Source organism: Leptopilina boulardi, unplaced genomic scaffold, assembly GCF_019393585.1.
Source record: "Leptopilina boulardi isolate dan_hultmark-lab unplaced genomic scaffold, ZJU_Lbou_2.1 LbouV2_368, whole genome shotgun sequence".
Taxonomy (NCBI): Eukaryota; Metazoa; Arthropoda; class Insecta; order Hymenoptera; family Figitidae; genus Leptopilina; species Leptopilina boulardi.
Genome location: NW_026137938.1, coordinates 3,243,950 through 3,258,301, shown reverse-complemented (window position 1 = coordinate 3,258,301; position 14,352 = coordinate 3,243,950). Strand labels below are relative to the sequence as shown.

Below are 14,352 nucleotides of genomic sequence, written 5' to 3'. Positions count from 1 at the left end.
AACAATTTCACACAAAATTTATCTCTAAAAGAATTTTTATTGTATACAGAATTCTGAAAAATGCCCAATTTTTTGTTTGTCCGAAATTGAAAATGTCCGAACAACCAACGAAAAGATTATGGCGCATTTTTTAAAACTGACCAATCAGATAAAGTTGCCCAGGTAGAAAAATTAACATTACTAACGTTACTAATATTACTAACGTTACTAATGTTACTAACGTTAGTACCTATAAAAAAAATTAAGAAACTGTTTCTAAATTGTATTTTTGCAGAAACTTGTCGAAAATCGACCACCAGGAAGTATTTAATGTTCTTACCCGCACTTTTTATAATTTTCATTCCCATTTCCACTTATACTTTTTCTAATTCTCATTCGCACTTCCATTTTCACTTCTACTCTTTCTAATTCTCATTCCCACTTCACTTCCACTTTTTTTAATTTTCATTCCCATTCCTATTTCCACTTCCAGTTTTTTATATTCATTGCCACTTTCACTTTTTCTAATTCTCATTCCCATTTTCACTTCCACTTTTTATAATTTCCATGCCCATTTCCACTTTCCCTTTTTTATTTACATTACCACTTCCACTTTTTCTAATTCTCATTCGCACTTCCATTCCCACTTTCACTCTTTCTAATTCTCATTTCCACTTTCACTTTTCTAATTTTCATTCCAATTTTCACTTTTTTATTTTCATTACCACTTCCACTTCCACTTTTTCTAATTTTCATTCCCACTTCTACTACCATTTTTTCCACTTTTAATTTTCATTAGCTGTTGCCATTTCGACTAAAACTCTTTCTAATTTCGATTTACACAACCATTTCCACTTTTTTTAATTACAAGTAGAAAAAGTTAAAGTGGCAATGAATATAAAAAAGTGGAAGTGAAAATGGGAATGAAAATTGGAACAAGTGGAAGTGAAAATGGGAATGAGAATTAGAAAAAGTGGTAGTGGCAATGAATATAAAAAACTGGAAGTGGAAATAGGAATGGGAATGAAAATTAGAAAGAGTAGAAGTGAAAATGGAAGTGCGAATGAGAATTAGAAAAAGTATAAGTGGAAATGGGAATGAAAATTATAAAAAGTTTAAGTGGAAGTGAAAGTGGTAATGGGAAATTAGTGTCAAAGTTTCTGTGAAAATATATTTTAGAAACTCTTAATTTTTTTATAGGTACTATCTTTAGTAACATTAGTAACGTTAGTAACGTTAATTTTTTCACCTGGGTGTCAACAAAATCTGGTCAATTTAAAAAAAAAACGCGCCAAAATCTTTCTCTTGATTGTTCGGACATTTGTATAATTTCGGACAAATAAAAATTCGCCGTTTTAATAATTGTGAACTCATATTAAGAAAGCGAATTATTATTATTATTATTATTATTATAAATTATTATTATTATTATTATTATAATTATTATTATTACTATTATAATTATAATTATTATTATCATTATTATTATTATTAGGTATATATAAAAATTGAAATATACTAAATTACTTTTCTTTCTGACACAAATGGAAAATATGAATTGTCTCTCTAGTATTTTGTCAAAGGCTTTCTAAAAAATCAAATGCGCTATACAATTTATTCTTCCTTTGTCTTATCATTATTTCTTTTTATATATATATACATAATATTTCCTTCAAGTTGGGTATTAGAGTTTTATGAAACAAGAAGCTTGGAAAGACTCAGGAAACAGGAGATATTACATTATTTGTCCGAATTAATCCTAATTTTTTTTTCTCTTGGAAAAATAAGAAAAATTTTGTAAGAATTTTTTTTTTTTTTTTTTTTATCATAATAATGGAAAGCTTTATTATCGTTTGACTTTTATTTTTCTATATATAAATATTTATTTCATAGGGGAAAATTGTAACTAATGTTAGTTTCTCCCTATATATATATATATATATATATATATCACGGTGCGCCAAAAGGTGGTTTAAATAAAAATGAATTGGCACTTAAAAATTCTTTTTGATTATGATTCTTAGATGAATAACAAACATTTCTCAATAATTTTTAAAATCAGTTTACGTGCCCGATTTAAATAAAATTGAGTTTTTATATAAAACCAGTGTTTTATGATCAGAATTTATTTAATCTAATAAATACAGTAATAAATGATAAAATAATTACTTATTTTCAATTTTACATATAAATAATTATATTGCTGTAGTGTTTGTGTCCAATTTTAAAAAATTAAATTATAATGTTAAAAGAACGATTTTAAAAGTGACAAAATTTATTTAAGAAAGTCGAATGGTCTCTGAAATTTTTTGGCAAGAAGAGACCATTAATTATCGCTCTATAAAAACGGCACTATAAAAACGAAAATGATAAATATTAATTTTAAAATACTTTCCTCTTGAAAGACGGACACTTTTTTACAAAAGCAGCTAGAGATTCTTATCTTATATAAACCTAAATCCGAAAGATTATGCGAATCCATACAAAAACACGATTGCAAAACGAAAAGTAATATAATGACAGGTACATTACCTCCTGCCGCCGTCAGATGGCAGCAGCATGCAGGGCGCACAAAGTCGCAGCTGTTATTAGATTACTTTTCTACTTTTTGTTTTGCAACCATGTTTTTCTATGGATTCGTACTGTCTTTTGGATTTAGGAAATTTATAAGATGAGGATTTTGGCTGATTTTGTTAAAAGTGTTCGTGTTTCGAGGAAAAAAGTATTTTAAAATCAATACTATTTCACGTTCAGAGCGATAATAATTAAAGCTCTCTTCTTGCCAAAGAATTTCAGATGCCGTTCGACACTCCTAATGCATAAATATAAAAACGAAACAAGAAAATAACTTTATTGTTAATAAATTTATATGAACCCAAATCTAAAACATCTATTATCTATATATAAGTATACATTAAATAAATTCTGGTTCCTCATAAAACACTATTTTTAAATATTTAAAACTCAATTTGTTTTAAATTGGGCACGTAAGCTGATTTTAAAACCTATTGAGAAAAGTTTTTTATTCATCTTAGAACCATAATCAAAAAGAATTTTAAAGTGCCAATTCATTTTTATTTAAACCTCCTTCTGGCACAGAAAATTAAAAGGCATTAAAATAAGCTGCAACGCTTATTATTTGAATCCAATTTTGCTTATTTTAATATCAAAATGGATTAAAATAAGCAAAATTGGATTAAAATAATAAGCGTTGCAACTTATTTTAATGCCTTTTAATTTTCTGTGGGCGCACCGTGATATATATATATAAATTACCATATTACATAGAAATAATCATGAATTTTCTTTCTAAGTTAAAATACTAATTTTTTGTTGTTGTTGTTGTTGTTAAAATATCACAATTAGAGAAAGTTAAAATGAGAAAATGTATTTTTTACAAGCGGGACGTATTAATTTACGGGCGTTCTCGTCTTTTTCACTTTCAAAGATATATTCATTTACGAGTGCATGCGTGGGGGAAAAAAAGGATTTAACCTGACACCTCAGTGTTCCAAGCAATTTCTCACACGTTATCTTGTTGTGAGTAAAAGAAAGTCCGACAATTTAAATCCTTAATTTTAACAATTTTATTTATTTATTTTTTTTAATAAATATATAATAAATGCCAATTTTATTATTATTATTTTTTTTTTTAATTTAAATCGAGTTCTTAAAATACCGAATTTGTCCGAAATTACAAATGGCCGAAATGTTGCTATCGATTTGTGTTTGTCGGTCATTTACAATTTCGAAAAAATGAAAATTTGACATTTTAAAAATTCTATCATTTTAAAAAATCGAACAACTTAAAATTCTGGTAGAATTTTTAATTAATGTTCAATGAAAGAAAATCCGCTATATAAAAATCTAATTTTTCTCTTTATAAAAGTCTTTTTTTCCCCCTTATGTTATCATTTTGAAAAAAAAGAAGAAGAAGAAGAATAAATCAACTTAGCTTCTTTTTCCCTATTTAAATACCATATAAATTGGACTTGGTTTATTTTTCTCTTTCTTTTTTTTTGAAAAAACATAACTTGAAGAAAATTTGCCGAAAGAGATGATGAGAAAAGATTATATGTTTTTAAAAGATATTGCATATTTGGTCTGACGCGATTTTTTTTTATGAAAAGCCGCTTTTGGTGGATTAGTGTGTGTGTGTAGCATATATATATATATATTTTTTTTTCTGCATTTCACTGTGTAAAATGCATTTCGCGGATGGATAATAGTCTCGCGACTTGACGAAAGAAAGAAAAAGTGAAAGAAGAAGAAAAAGAAAAGAGGAGGAAAAAAGATAGAAGAAACGAAAGTCTGCTGATGGACGCTTTACGATATGAAATCTCAGCAAATATTAGACCAATTCGGCGCCGTCATTCCGTGTTGCCCCAAGACTCATGCCAATGTTTTCATTTAATATCCATTTTGAATGCAACGTCGACTCACCATGTCTTGCATTCAGGGAAAAAGATTGCGAGAGTCATTTTCTGTGACTACTGAGAGATGTCGCCTTTGAGATAGTGAACTCTCTCTTTCTCTCTCTCACTCTCTGTCGACTATGTACTATATACGAATGCTATTTTTCCTGACCCAGGAGATTACCAAGGCATATGCATATTATCAAGGCGAAAATTTTTTTGGTGGTCTTAAAATAAATGGTGCAAAGCAAAATGAGAACTGCAAAATGTGCAGGAAGAATTTTAGTTCAACAAAATTAATTTGAAAACAAAATTTTTCGAATTAAATTATAACAATTTCTATAGCAAAAATAAGTTCTATAGAATTTGACTAGAATTCTATAAATTAGACTAGAATTATTCTATATAGAATTTCTACATGAATTCTATATAAGATTTTTAAGAGGGTTTAGCTTTACAGTAAAATTTAAAGCATTTCTAGCAGTAATTTTACTGTGATATTACTCCAAGTGTGCTTTAACAATTTTTAATTGCGGTTTTTAAACTGATGGATTTTTAAATAATTTTTTAGTAAACAAATTTTCTTTTTTTTTTACTAATAATTAATTAAATTTTACTAATTCAAAAGCAAAAAGTTAGTCACTTATTCAAATTAGTTAAAATTGGTATACTAATTCAGATTTAGGGTCAGTTAAAAATTGTTAAAGCACACTTGCATTAAGTGATTAAAGTAAAATTACTGCTAGAAATGCTTTAAATTTTCACTGTAAAACTATATAGCATAGTTCCCTCTCAAAAAAGCCTATAGAATTCATTTAGAAATTCTATAGCATGATTCTAGCCAAATTCTAGCCAAATATTTTATAGAATTCTTGTAGAATAACAGCTGCGACTTTGTGCTCCTTGCATTCTCCTGCGCCATCTGACGGCGACAGGACGTAATCTACCATTAACTTTTTGTTTTACAATCGCGTTTTCGTCCAATCTTTCGTATTTAGAAAATTTTTAAGTTGGTATTTTTGCCAATTTTGTAAAAAGTGTCCGACAAAGTATTTTAAAATTTTAATTTTTACGCTCAGTGCCGTTTCTAGATCGGAAGGATAATAATTTTTTTAAAAATTTATTTCAATTATTGTAATTTAAAAAAAAGGGGGAATCATTTTTTTTTCTATCAGTTTATGGATGAACGCAGACATATAAATTGAAACGCGTGCGTGAAATATATACCACAGAGGAAAAAATGCATCACATGGAGAACCATATGCACTTGAGCATGCAGAGAGGGTGGATTCTGTGTAGGATGTGAACACGTACAAAACACTTGCGTAACAAAGGTGGTACGCACAACCCCTTTGCTTTTCCCTTTCCTCTCTCTGTCTTTCTCTCTTTCTCTCTCTCTCCCTCTCTCTTGCTATATGTAGGGGTAAATCTACCCCATACGGCCTCTGTTCAACTCTTACGTAATACAACGACTTAGTTACGTATTCCACTATATATAGGGTAGATCGGTGTCTTAACCCTTGTCGACTGAAATAAGTACTATAGGCAGACACCAGTACTACACACCTAAATTGACAACATCAGGTCAATGCCATCAAAATATCACCCGAGTTAAATTAAATAAACCCTTTATAATTGAGTATTTATATATTTTTTTCCTCATTCATAAAATTATTTGCTCTTCATTGAGCATTTCATTTGAAAAAAAAATTTATTTTAACAAAATTTATTTTAACAAAATTTAATAAACTTTTTTTTTAAAACAAATTTTCATATTTCCAATTAGCCGCACTTAAATTCACTAAATTTTCATTTATCCGAATTTTTATTTTTGTTCTTTGATAGAATTTTTAAAATGCCACACTTCCATTTGTCCGAAATTGAAAAATGACCCCGCCAAAATTCATTCTGTCGATTGTTTTTTTTGTCAGCCATTTGCAATTTCGGATAAATGAAAATGCGAATAATTTTTAAAATTTAAATGACAGAAATTCCAATTCGAAGGAATTTTAATTTGCTCGAATTTATATGAATTTTTAATTGATAGAATTTATAAAACGACGAATTTTTATATTTGTTCGAAATTAGAAATGTCCGAACAAAAAAAATGACAGAAAGATTTTGGCGTAATTTTTAAAATTGATCAATTAGAGAATTATCGTAAGAAAATCATTATTGGTTTAATTTTTAAACATTGCGCCTAATTCTTTCTGTCGATTGTTTCTTCGGTCAATTTTGTAATTTCCGGACAAATGAAAATTCGGCGTCTTAAAAATTCGGCGTTTTATAAATTCTATCAATTAAAAATTCGTACAACTAATAATATTTTTATGAATATAATTTCATGCGCCTCGATAAATACTTGAAATATTAATGAATATATAATCTTCATTGTTTTCAGTTGAGAGCGGGAATAATAATTGCGAACGCATTATTCGCGTTCTTTTAATTTAAAACAGTATTTACATACTCGGAATCCTCTGAAGAGTGGGGAAAAAAAAAAAAAAAAAAAAAAAAAAATTTTGCTTCGTATACGAAAAAAAAAATGAACATGCAGAAATTCTCATTTAAATCGGAGATTCACACGCCTTAGTACGCAGAATTACATAGATTATCAGCTTTTTCCGCGGTTAAATCAGACGTTCTTATTATTAACGAAGGCTTATCGACATCCCATGCGAGAATAATTGAAAAATAAAATAATTCGCGTGTTACATGAATAAATGTTTTATTCATATTCGAAGCAATATATTAAAGTACGAAAAAAAAAAAAAAGAAAATCTTCACCTGAAAGGCAAATTTTTATTTATTCTTAACAGAATTTCTTTTTAAAAAATTTTTAACAGAAGCTATTTAGGTAATTTTTTATTTTGATACAATTCTTAAAACGCCGAATTTTTATTTATCCAAAAATTACAAATGGCCGTACAATTGATTTTGGCAACGATGTTTAAAATTCACCAAATTACGATTTTCTTATGCAACAATATTTTGATTCCGGTGAATTTTAAACATCGCTGCCGAAAGCGATGGTTTGGACATTTGTAATTTCGGATAGCTAAATAAAAATTCGGCGTTTTAACCCTTTGCGGCATAGTGATACTCCTGAGTGTCACCTTTTTTCTTGCACTTTTTTGAATACTTCAGCCACTATTTTACACATTTCAATAACAAAATGTATTTAAAATGTATTTTAGAATATCTAATATAACTACATTAAAAAAGTGTTTTTTATAAATAAAATAAATGTTATAAACAAATTAAGTTTAAAAATAGCGTTTTTTTACAATAAATGTAATTGTGACTAAACAACAATAGGAAATAACCTAACAATAATGTCTATAAAGTTTTTGGGGTCACTGATTACGAATCTGCATCAGATTTTCAAAATTCAAAATGGCGGATGACAAAATGAAAAATTGATCGGATTTCCTTGAAACTTGTAACTCGTGGGTTTTTTGGGGCGCTGATTACGAATATGACGTTAGATTTTCAAAATTCAAAATGGCGGATACAATATGGCGGATGAGAAACTGAAAAATTTATAGGAATGGCTTGAAACTTGTTACGCGGGGGGTTTTTGGGTCGCTCGTTACAAATATGATGTTGGATTATCAAAATTCAAAATGGCGGATCCAATATGGCGGATGACAAAATGAAGAATGAGTAACCAGTTTTGAGCAAATTTGAACAATTTGTAAAAAAAAATGTCCGCCATATTGGGTCGGCCATTTTGAATTTTTTAAATCTGTCTTCGGATTCGTAATCAGCGACCCTTAAAACCCCCTATAATGCACTTCAAAGATAAATTCCTGTTAAAGAAAAATGTATGCTTCAAAGGGTTAACACTCGAGAAAAATATATTTTATAGATTCTATAGTATATGTTGAATCAAAAAATATGAAAAATTCGTCTAAAATATAATTTTATCTATAATCAAATTGTTGAAAATAAAAATTCTAACTAATGATTTTTATAATTATATTTTCGCTATTCTAAAGGTACATATCGCTGTTTTAAATAAAAAAAATTTTCTCTGTGAATAATAAGAATTATATTTTTAAAAAAATAGAATATATTAATTTTTGGTAGTAATTTTGTAAAAGGAAATCCCTTTTTTTTTTGAAAGAATTCTATACAGTTGTGGGTATAGTCATTGAATGTGGATGTAACTAGCTTTAGCCAAATAGGCGAACAAACCACCAGTATATATTGGAAACGCGCCAACAGATACAAATGTACCCCCGGATTTGAATACTATACCAATGGAAACAGTGGATATTCGCACAGTTAATTAAGCATTGCTTCTCGTTTCTCAGTCAGCTGGGCACTGTGTTGTGATTGTGTCCATTCATACCAAATTTTTAACAATTAAAGAGATACTATTTTTTTTTTTGAAAATATATTTTTTTTCTGTCAAAAAATTAACTGAAAAAAACGTAAAAGTTGGAATAAAAATCAACAAAATTAAAAAATATTATATTTATACGAAATTTTTCTTAATGAAAAAAAAAATTCGTTATTAATTGCTTGTCATTAGTAATGTTGCAGTTGTTTCTCATATTTATATAAAAAAAAGAGAGAAGTGAAGGAAAATGACGTGTCTGGTGAAATGTTGGAGGGGTAGCGGAAAAACGGGTTGTAAGCTGAATCAAGATAGAAGAGGCCATGGGGTGACGATGCTTTTCAAGTTCACGAAAAAAAGTCAAGAAAGCTCCTGCAGCAGGAGAAAAAAAAAGCCATCATGCCTGATAAATAAAATGTTAGAATGACTGTCTGCTCGCTTATACTTTCATTTCCCGAGTGTGCATTTCTTCATTCACACGCGGCAGTTATTATAAAATGTACATTATACAGTTATTCATATTAAAAAACAAAAAAAGAATTTTTTTTTAAATTTATAAACAAATTCAATGTAAATTTCACAAAACTGACAATAATAAAATCCAAAATTAGCTGCTGACTGCTTATAAAAATTTTTATTCAGTAAATTGGAATCTCTGTCAATTTAAATTTATTCGAAATTGCAAATGGCCGAAAAACACATTTATAACAAAATTTGTTGTCAAAAAATTTTAAAATTAATCATAATCACAATCATTTTTGATTGCGGTTAATTTTAAAATTCGCTACAAAATCTTGTTAAATATAAAAGTGCTCTCACACCTTTTTGGCTGCCTGCAGGTTACCGCATGGCAACGCATGAGAGTGAGTGCGACAGAAAATTAAAAAATTTGAATATTCAAATTTTCTGTCTCACTCACACTCGTGCGTTGCCATAATATAACTTGCAGACAGGAAGGCAGCCAAAATTAAAATTTCGGACAAATGGAAATCTTCTATTATATTAAGTTAACAAATTTCCAAAAACAACAACGACCCCGTGACCTCGACACCGTCCTTGAAAAAATCTATTTTCACTTATTTTCAAATAAATCAAAATACTTTGCCATATGCTTTTAGAAAATCTTACATACTTTTTTTTTGTAACATGTTTTTTCAATTTTAACCCGAAAAAGGGTTATTTTGCAATTTTATGCAATTTTTTACGAATTTTTGGATATATACCTTTAAAATTACTCTATTTTCAAAAAGTTACATATAAACAATTTTTTTCAATTTTTTATGGTTTTTTTTAATTATTTATTGGTGTTTTTTAAATTTTTAGTTAGGAACCTATAATATTGTGCACAGTTTTCCTAAAAGTATCAAATTGAGACCAAAAATTGCATCAAATCTTTGCAACGTTTTGATGCACATAAGTTATATCAAAAAGAGATCGTTTTGTGTATCATTTTTAGAAATGTTACACGAAACGGTCTCATTTTTTGATGCAAAAAATTTAATCAATTTATATCAATCAATCATTAATTTGAAAATGAAAATAACAGAAAATCAAAGACAATGTGCAATTCGATAATTAAAAAGTGACAGCTTATAAACATAACCTAAAATGCATGAGAAAAAATTTGTCGATAAAATCAATATAGCCGAGCTTTTTAGAAGGTAGATGGCAGCACTCATCTATTTTCTTTCTTTAAATTTTTTCTGCATCGTTTTTATAAAAAGCAAAACTGCCATCTACCTTCTAAAAAGCTCGGCTATATTGATTTTATCGACAAATTTTTTTTCATGCATTTTAGGTTATGTTTATAAGCTGTCACTTTTTAATTATCGAATTGCACATTGTCTTTGATTTTCTGTTATTTTCATTTTCAAATTAAATAGTAAAATTGGTCTCCGCAATTGTACTATTACCAAAATATCTGAAAAAAATTCGTTTAATTTTGAGTCGATTCAATTCGGCCATGATTGATATAAATTGATTAAATTTTTTGCATCAAAAAATGAGACCGTTTCCTGTATCATTTCTAAAAATGATACACAAAACGATCTCTTTTTGATATAACTTATGTGCCTCAAAATGTTGCAATAGAAAAAGATACAACCAAGTTTACTGTGTGCCTAATTTTAAGTGTCATTGAAATCAATTGTTTTTAACTTAATAATTTTAACATTTCTTATTTTAAAACGAAACATCTTCTATTATATTAAGTTAACAAATTTCCAAAATAAAAAATTCTAAATAATAATTTTTGTTTTTGAGATAATTATGAGCCTCTTACTTTATAGTCTAATTTATTATAGACATTCAGGAGGTAATTAATATTTAATATATATATATAAATAAATAAACAAAGAGCGTATAATATTAATTGAAATTTCCCTCTGTAATAAGGGTATATATATATATATATATATAACCTATACATTCTTCGCTCGATTCAATGTGTTAATTAATTAATGTGTATGAATAATAATTAAAGCCGTGTATCGGAAAACCTTATACAGCGCGGCGTAATGGATTGTTAACAGAAGCAATCTAGTATTATATATCCGCAAATTGAATAATTTCTATTACATCCATTTTAATACTCTATATGCAATCATAAAAGTAATAATAATAATTAAAATAACAATAATAAAAATTATTATTTTAATTATTATTATTATTATTATTATTATTATTATATTTATTATTATATTTATTATTATTAATATTATAAAATTATCATATTTCATGCACAATTATTATTATTATCTATAAATTGGAAATTCTTACCTTTAACTCCATTTTGCCGCCCACGTGTTCAATCTCCATTCATCCTGTACTGCAACGTTTGTTTTGAAGAAGAAAATAAACACTCACTCGCGATTTTAAGAATTTCGAACACTCCTGAAATAACAATTTATTGATTATTCATTAAAATTAATTGGACTATATTAATTAAATTGCTGCATGTGACGATATTTAATTAGAAATAAAATTTAATTGACTTTCGAATTAATTTATAAAACAATAATGTAGCGTGACTTTAAAAAGATATTATTATTTTATTGAAATGTCCGCTGGGTGCGTTGCTTTCCTACGACTATAGTAGTACTATTTTTCGCCACTATATGTCTAAAAGTTACTCTGATTGGTGTAAACTGGACAAAAATCCTACCCAAGAAGCACGTAATATATCCTCAATATCAAGGTAATATTACACGTGAGATTCGTAATATAACGCTGTAATATTACAGTAATCTTACAGTGATCTTAAAATGTCCGCCTCAAGGTAATATTACCGGGAATATTACTGTAATATTAACGGTAATATTACAGTTATATTACAGTAATATTACAGTAATATTACAGTAATATTACAGACTGATTTGAGTTATTCATAAAGCATAAAAAACGTAAATATATTATAAGTCAATTTGGCTTGTTGGTAAAACTCTGGACTCGTGTGCTTTGAGTTCGGGGTTCGATTCCCTGGATGGGTAGATTTTTTTCGTAAAGTAATGTTCCCATAATATTACTGTAATATTCTCTTGTAATATTACCTTAATATTACGGCATAATATTACTGCAATATTACTGTAATATTACCTTAATATTAGCGCGTAATATTACAGTAACATTACCGGTAATATTACCTTGAGGCGGACATTTTAAGATCACTGTAAGATTACTGTAATATTACAGCGTTATATTACGAATCTTACATGTAATATTACCTTGATATTGAGGTTATATTACGTGCTTCTTGGGTACTTTCAATAATTTAAAAAAAAAATGTATTTGATAAAGGCACTCCAACTTGTAACGTAGCGTGACGTCATTTTTCAAAATGGTGACTGGTCGAAAGACATGCAATACATTGATGTCAAAATGGAGCGAATTAGTTTTTCTAACATAACTTTTTTGAAAAATTTATTTTTAAACCTAAGTGTAATTGTAAATTATTTTTTATTTATCGAGATCTATTTTACAATTACACTTGGGTTCAAAAATTAATAATTTAAAAGTTATTTTAAAAAAATTTGATTCGCTCCATTAACTATATACATAATGCATTGCATGTCTTCCGACAAGCCGCCATTTTGAAAAGTGACGTCACGCTATATGTCACAAGTTGGACTGCATTATTGTTTTTTTTATTCAATTTTTGTATGCAAAAGATAGTAACTTTGAAACAGATATGTTTTCGATTTTTAGATTAGAAAAAAAAGTGTCTCGGATTTCTTGTTATTCATCAAAGTGAAATTTATACCTTCGCTTCAGTTTACGAGAAAGTGAATGTAGTGAAGCTAGCTGTCATTCTCAGCGCCGTGTCGATACTAAATTTTCTTTAAAAAAAAAAAAAAAAAAAAAATGGGACAATTGCAATTCTCGTTACGTAATTTTTTTATTTGTTTTCTACTTTTTTTTGTTTATTTTGAGAAACTTCCCTGGCAGATTTTGTATGATGCGAATGCTCCACGAAATTAAAACAATAAGATTTATGTTTTTTTTAGATGATTATTGTTAAATAATTAGAAAAATTTAATGTTTTTATTAATTTCAATGTATTACAGTTTATTAAGAACATTTGTCGATAAACGGTCGGGAATACCACCAAAGTAGTTAGAAGAAAGTTCTGAACAAAAAACGTATGGCGCACTTTTTGATTGGTCCAGCGGATGCTGAGCTACAATCAAAATAATTTTGGAAAAATTTTCGAAAAATTAAATTTGCGAGATAAACGGTCGGGAATACCACCAAAGTAGTTAGAAGAAAGTTCTGAACAAAAAACGTATGGCGCACTTTTTGATTGGTCCAGCGGATGCTGAGCTACAATCAAAATAATTTTGGAAAAATTTTCGAAAAATTAAATTTGCGAGATAAACGGTCGAGAATACCGCCAAAGTCTTTAGCAAAAAGTAGCGAACAAAAAATGTATGGCGCACTTTTTGATTGGTCCAGCGGATGCTGAGCTACACTAGAAAACAAATTTGGAAAAAATTTCGAAAAATTAAATTTGCGAGATAATCGCTCCGGAATACCACAAATAAAATAGGGAAAAAGTTTCGAACAAAAAATGTATGGCGCACTTTTTGATTGGTCCAGCGGATGCTGAGCTACACTCACTAAAACTGGGAAAAAAAATTCGAAAAAAAAAATTTGCCAGATAATGACTCGGGAATAATGCCAAAAAATTGAGCAAAAAGTCTCGAACAAAAAATGTATGGCGCACTTTTTGATTGGTCCAGCGGATGCTGAACTACAATCAAAATAATTTTGGAAAAATTTTCGAAAAATTAAATTTGCGAGATAAACGGTCGGGAATACCGCCAAAGTCTTTAGCAAAAAGTAGCGAACCAAAAATGTATGGCGCACTTTTTGATTGGTCCAGCGGATGCTGAGCTACACTAGAAAACAAATTTGGAAAAAATTTCGAAAAATTAAATTTGCGAGATAATCGCTCCGCAATACCACAAATAAAATAGGGAAAAAGTTTCGAACAAAAAATGTATGGCGCACTTTTTGATTGGTCCAGCGGATGCTGAGCTACACTCACTAAAACGGGGAAAAAATTTGAAAAAAAAAATTTGCCAGATAATGACTCGGGAATAATGCCAAAAAATT

At 28.4% G+C, this 14,352-nt stretch overlaps 1 protein-coding gene across 3 annotated transcripts in view; it reads right to left on the bottom strand.

Annotated features, from left to right (window-relative positions):
- Positions 1–11,615, bottom strand: part of LOC127287127 (kinesin-like protein GA13060) — a 375,235-nt gene extending 363,620 nt beyond the window's left edge. For 2 of the 3 annotated variants that reach the window (XR_007843837.1, XM_051313892.1), the window contains exon 1: positions 11,518–11,613. The gene's annotated coding sequence lies outside the window, so the exon portion shown is untranslated. Of the gene's footprint in view, positions 1–11,517 lie in introns of all 3 variants that reach the window. The other variant, XM_051313896.1, reaches the window with a different exon arrangement.
- Between the last annotated feature and the right edge of the window lie 2,737 nt (positions 11,616–14,352).